The sequence below is a fragment of the Zonotrichia albicollis genome, chromosome 2 (genome assembly GCF_047830755.1).
Source record: "Zonotrichia albicollis isolate bZonAlb1 chromosome 2, bZonAlb1.hap1, whole genome shotgun sequence".
NCBI lineage: Eukaryota > Metazoa > Chordata > Aves > Passeriformes > Passerellidae > Zonotrichia > Zonotrichia albicollis.
The window spans coordinates 50,661,637-50,668,666 of record NC_133820.1 but is presented as its reverse complement, the minus strand read 5'-3'; positions in this window follow the sequence as shown (position 1 = coordinate 50,668,666).

Below are 7,030 nucleotides of genomic sequence, written 5' to 3'. Positions count from 1 at the left end.
CTGCGTATGAAATCAGGGCTGATTTTGTACTCTGGGAGTTACTGAAAAGGAGTGGCAGAGTTACACATGCCCAGGGGAAGTGGCAATGACTTAGCTGATGAAGAGGTCCAGCGCAACATTAGCAGGCTGTAAAATACACAGGACAGGCTGTTCCATGCACATCCCCATAAGGTTGTAAGATATAACTCGTAAGCAAAAATAAATACATACTCACTATGTGGAAAAAATGACAAAGATTGTGCTTTCAAATATGTAAATGCTAATGCCAAATTCACCCACCCAGCTCTAATTTGATTTCCTGAGTAGTAAGTCCTTTGTTGATCCTGAAACTTCCCCAGTTTGGGAATACTTATTTCTGGTCTCGGCCACGACGGGATGGTCACAGAGCATGCTGCAGTCCCTCCACCAGCCGAGGCAAATCTATCTGAAGCCAAAGGGGAGCAGGAAGGGGGGTGTCCCAGAGCTACAATACCTACCCTGGGATGCTCCTGGAATGGCCCATCTATTCCTTGCCCCTTTTTATGGGCTATGTAGGGATAGACTCTAGACCATCATGTTTAAACCTGTAAGCAAAAATGACTGTTAAGATGCCAAGCTTGGCAGAGGGGCTTGCTCTATCAGTGTTTCTAGCTCAGTACCTTTTTTACACACCAGCAGAGGCCCAATTAAACCAGATGCAATATCTCTTGGTGTGTCAATGTGAGAATGGTAAATCCAAGTCAAGCAGTTTGAGTCTGCCAAAGTTGGGGAATAATCTTTTCTTACTGGCCATGTGTACGTGTAATTTCCACCGGGAACAACAAAGTCGTCCTCTTTGCTTTTACCGCCAGTTCCATCAGGGTAAAGTGCTCCTAATACATAAAAAGGAAAAAGGAAGACTTTAGCTGTCCCTAGTTGCATTTGTTAAATAAATGTGTAATTTATTCTATTTTAACTTGTATTTATAAAATAATAGCAGCATTCACAAATACAGAATCATTGAGAAATTTTGAAAAAACTCAGAATTTCTGTAAATCTCACCACAAATATATTGGGAGTTAAAATCCACTTTTTATTGGTAGATGAACTTTTTAAAAATGTATTAACAGGCTCCATTTCTTCCTAGTCTCTTCACTCTTATCAGTCATCTATAATTTTGTCATTTAGCAGTGTGTATTTTTTCACAGGAAACAGATGAGAATACTGACTGTAGGCACATGTAGACACATCCACACAATCCTCTAACAAAAATACACATGCATAGGTCTGGGATTCTGAAAATTAGATCATGTCTGCTATAGGCTAAAATAGAGGAAAACATTTAGTTGCAAGAACTCCATCTATTCAAATAGACTAGAGGCAGAAAGAAGGAGGTAAGATGTTTTGGTGAGTTATGATTCAGAAAAATAATTCAGGCAAAAAGACCCATCCAACCTGTTTCAGTACTGGGTTTATCCCAGGTGTCGAAAGTTTGTGGCAAAAAGTTTTGAGATGCGGCTGTTCCTGGTTTTAGTCATCAGCTGCAATTACTGATGAGTTTATGAGAGGGTGATCTAAAGTCCTCTGATGTCAATGTCAGTAACAATAAATACTGGGACAGACTTGTAGCCATGATATTAGTTACTCCACTGAAAAAGAGAGGAAAAGGCAAGCCAGATTTTACCTTCAGAGTCCTTGTCATAGAAGACCCCATGTGGGTGCACAGAGTATGGGCGGGAAGCAAAGTTTTTCAGATGGATGATAAAGACATCCTCTTCTTCTGCCTTGAGGACTGGGCCAAGGAACCCCAGCCATGCTGCTTTGGGGATCTCCTGGGAGTAAGTGTCATCCGTGAATTGCCTAAAAATGGCCTTTTTGTAGACACGTCCTATCCGGTTGGCTCCTCTTGTCGCATATACGCTTGCAAACCTGGTGTTGGGAAGGGAAAATTTGAGAGACAGTAAGCCTGTCTTAAGAACTGATCAAATAACTGGTGCTTGCAGTGCAGATAAATAATTCCCTGGCTGGTGGAATTGAATTAAAGCTCAGGAGTAGATCAGGGCCCCAGCCCCTCTCTGTACAGTAACCATCATCCTGCTTGCAGGTCTGGTCTTTAGCACGCTTGCTCCAAGCCTTCATTGAGGACCAGCCATTCAAGCCTCAAGTTGCTCAATTTTAACAGCTTCTCCCTCTTTTGAAGGTTTGAAACCTCACCTCTGAAAGCATGACTTGTTCAGAAGGAAAATAAAAACAAATTAAGATTTTTCAAAGGCCAATAAGAGAGATTCTAGTCAACAGCTCAACTCCCTGGAAGAGTAGCATTAAATGTGTTTTACATGAAATGTATAACTTCCACATTCCAGAGTCTATGTTTATAGCAACTTTAAGTGATGGAAAACCCACCATATGGTCAGTGGTTAACATAATATAACTTTTAAATACCTGCTCCCTTCGAAGCCTAAATTGCATTTGCAGTCTAATATCATCCAGCTCCACACTCCAACCACTGGTTCCAGTCAAGTTCTCTCTCAGATCAAAGGAGCCACATACCATCAGAAACTTATTTTTTATGCAGACACTTGCATAAGTTTTAGTTAATTGACTAAATTGCCTCCTACCCTTCTTCTGGACAAACCAAGCACACCGACACTCTTTAGGCCACAAACCTTACGCAAAGCTCTCTTTTGAAAGCAAATATTTCTCTATTTCTGTTGAAGTCTGAAGAAAAGAACACACACAATAGGCAAGTATTCCAGCTAGGGCCAGAGATGTTCCCAGTCAGTATTTCTTACATAACTGGGAATGAATTTTGCCCTTTTAACTGTAACATCATACTGATGACCCAGTTCATCCTATCTGTGATGATATAAAATCCTTTTTCTAATTTTCTCCATGTTACAGCTGGTAAATATGATATACAATCTTCATCCCTAATTATAACACTCAATGAAGGCAGAAGTTAAACCCTTTGCTACACAGCAAGCTGGGGATTGTATGACAGATTTCACCATAATTGACCATGAGCTTTTTTGTCTCCTGAAGATTGATTGGACTTTCATGCTTCCTCAAAAAGTCAAACTAAATTTTTCTGAAGTATCACTGGCAGAAATAAAGCAATTTCATATTTATTGTGAGACTTTGATTGGTCAGTTCACTTGCTTCACAAATTTCGTTTACATTCTTTTGTGAAGTGCAAACAACCAAAGTGGAGGATGTCACATAAGCTGAAAGGCATTATTTGCTTTAAGTTCTCCACCACAACATCCACATCTCCCTCTACCCAAACCTTTCTATGATTCTGTGATTTCTATGACACCATAACACACAACATCCCCCACTTGTGGTCATTACACCTCCACGATCACTGTTGAAAACAGACCCCTGAAGTGATCCAGATATAGAAGACTCCAAAAGGTACACTTTCTCATTTGAAATGTGCACTTTATAAGAAGCCACAAGTTTTGGCAGCAATTAAAACATTGCCAATATTGCTAGGGCAGAAACAGTGGGGTAGGATGGAGGGGGAAGGGACAGAAGCTTCTCATTCTGCTTCTTCACAGAATAATGTATGCCAGATAAACACACTCCAAAAGCAGGGTTAAGGAATGAGTTGCCAGGAAATTTGAATTTTCAGTGAATTAGCAGGTCTGTAGTCTGTGGACATAGCAAGACCTGGCAAGTCACACCACATTCACCAAGGAGAAGATACCTTCTATCGCCTGGGGGAAGAGCCGCTACCAGAGTGTTTACCACAGAGTAGGAGGTGGTGTCAGTAGGAGTGCAGTGTAAATGCACATGCTTCCTTACCTCATGGCAATGTATTCACATGGCTATGTCCTAATTTGAATTATGAATTGATTTTTCAAAATAAATTGTAAGAAATTTTCTCTAGAAAAATATGAAATCCACTTTTTTCAGGAAGTCCCTATTTTCAGGAGATATTTTTCCTCAGTTTTTTTCCAATTTCACCAGCCATCAAATATTTTGGTGCAGTGGCACCATGCTTTCATTATGATGACAGTGTCTTTATGTCCAGACAACACTGCACACTCTCTCATAACACCCCTGAGATACACTGTGTCTTCTGAAGAAGGAGAATTGTACCCCAGAAAAATGCACTTCTTAGTCAGGCTTTGTCAAATACTTTACATGAGCCTAGCCCATTTTAATGCATAGACTGTGATCCCAAAATCCAGTTAGTGATCAGAGTTCAAGAAATTACTCTGAGAAAACCCTCTAGGCTGAGGCACTCAGAAAGTGCCAGTGCCTAAAGCTATGCTATGATATCTGGATCTGTGGTTGCCTCCTACTTAAAGCCATCTAAAAGTCAGGAAAAGAAGTCTTTTAGTGACACTTTCTGAAAGAAGGACTATTCAAATGGGTGCAGTGGGTATCAGCTGCAGCCACTCACAGTGTAGGTGATCTGTGTGTGCAGAGATGTATTTTCAGCACATCCTTTCGGTCGCCCTCAGTACCTGAAAACAGAGCACTCAGGTTGTTCTGAGTCCCGTTCTAGGTGTCCGGGCTGTCCCATTTCATCCTGGAGGATTTTGGGGGCCCACCTCAGCCTTCCCAAATAGCTGGTAGCTCCTTGCCTCTTTACAAGTGTTGCTGTACTTTGCATTACAGCGCTTACAGTCCTTTTGCAGAAGGAATATCCACACTGGACTGAATGCCAAAATGTTTCCTACCTGTTGTTCCTCTTTTGTCACAAGAAGACAAAGCTTGTCCCTGCCTCTTCATATTCTCCTGCTCACTTCAAACTGCTTCATACTCCTGGTGGCTTTGTGATGGTACTGTCTGAACCTCTTCCATCTTTCTGATCTGCAGATGTAAGAGCTGCTCCTCTAAATTTTAACTATTTCCCTCCAACTCAGTTGTCAGCCTGCACTTCATGTCCATAAAGTCATGATGCTCAGACAGCCTTTCTTCCTACAGCAAAGGGGAATATTCCATCCTCTGGGGCAGTACCCATGCAAACTTCCTAAATTCCTTTTCATCTCCTGCAGTCAGGCCAGTCTTGAGGTTACATACAGAGATAAGCAGGTTTGCAAATTGGCATAAAAAGTCTTGTTCTGACTGAGAAAGACATGCAAATCCTGCTTTCATTTCTGTGTGTCATTTCATTTTGGTGCTTGACCCCTCTGAGCACTTCAAAAGTTCCAAGAAAAGTGGGAAATGCATCTGAGTGGAACAGTGAATTATTAACAGGGAATAAACTCTAGTTCTTGAAAATAAGTGTAAACATAATTATAGACATCCAGTTCCCTGTAATGACAAGCAATACAACTCTTCCACAGAGAGAAAGAGTAAAACAAGAGTGTCACGTAGATTCTACTTCAGATCAAGACTAGACATGCAGACATCCTGCCATTTCCAGGTAGATCCGTGTGTGAAGTGCAATTTCTACACTCATTTATTTTATCCCACAGAAGATGTGTTTTGCCATAATTTTTAATGTGTTTGTGTTACCTTTGATCTGAAGGCTGCTACCTAACAGATGTTGTGTTTTCCAAGAGGTGCTTACATGAGCATGGTGTGACAGTGAGCACTAAGAAATGAGAAGACACCTTGTGCATGGCCAAGCAAACAGCTCTTCAGTAGCCAGGAGACAGATCCTCACAGATTGAGGAGCCGAGTTTGTTTGCTGCTGTAATCACCACTGAGGGCCGAAAAACAGCACTCAGGATAACTACTAGATGTGGAGTCCCAAATTTTCTCCTGTGGTGAACACTCCCAATAGCTACTGTACACTCCCGGGTGCAAATGCATGCAAATGAAAAATTTCGTTTTATTGTTGTTGTTGCATTGAAGTCCCATAGACTTTACACTCATAACCATCATTATGGTTTAAACAACCATCTTTATAAGTTTATGCCCTAAAATCTGTAGATGCTGAAACCTTCTTTACTCTCTATCCTCTTTACATACTCTGGGTTTTATATCTATAACCATTTTATTTCCTCAAAGTTCCTGATTTTTCCTGTGGCTGAAGTAAACCAGGACAGTGCCAGGACAGGGCTTCAGACTACCACAGTTGTTTTAACCCCTGGGTCACGTAACCTGTTGAAGGTAACCCTCCAAGAAACCATGACTCCATGCCCAGGCCAGTGCAATATGTGTCCTTGAGGGATGGCCAGGGAAGGGGAACCAGTGGTGCCAACTCATCTTTCTAAATGGCGCCCTGACCACAAAGCATCAAACAACAAAGTTGAGTGTCCTCAAAAGACAGAGACACAAAGCCCTCAAAGGATGTTTTTAGGCTTTTTTTGACCCACATGAGCCACAGAGGTCAATAAAATCCATGAAATCTTAGATGAGGCTCTGTGGTGTCACTGGTGTGGTATGATGGCTTCCCTCCTACACTAAACCTGCCCCTGAAGTCAGTAACAAAGCTCCTCTCAGGCTTCATTAGAGCCAGGGTTTCACCTCAAATACCCTTTTGATGTTGACCCTTCCCACAATGATCATCTCTGCTGTTGCAATTGGGTTATTTGGCCTCATAATGACTCAGCCATTAGTGCAGCATCTGTGACAACAGTTTCACCGTCATTCCTCTGGGTGGGATCTCCTCACAGGCAAATTGCACAAACTGTGTTTGATGCTGCGCTGACAAAAAACACCCGTTAGTGTTGGTGGGTGCAAGACTTGGCCCAGATAAATAAGTGTAGGATTGGTGGCCTAAAGAGAAGGGAAGAGCTGTTCCATCAGGCAAAATTTACTAACATCTACCACCAGCAGAGCAAGATTTAAGCATCCATCATATAAACTCATAGCAAGGTAAATTCAAGGGATTATCAACTAAACTTTAATCCTGAGGGCTGAGCTGCAATAGGGAAAGAATAACTGGTGGATGTCAAACCACAACACTTAGGTATATTTTCCTCTTGGAAGGCCATTTTCCATGTGACCATTAAAGAAAACAGAAAACATCCAGGCTCACCCTCCTGCAGCAGCAATACCCGTGCCCTAACTCATAAAATCCCGCTGGGATCTGCAGCACATCCAGCAGCACTGTCAGCACTTGCACCCTGTGTGTCTAGTCCAGCATGGTTTAATTATGTCAGGCCTT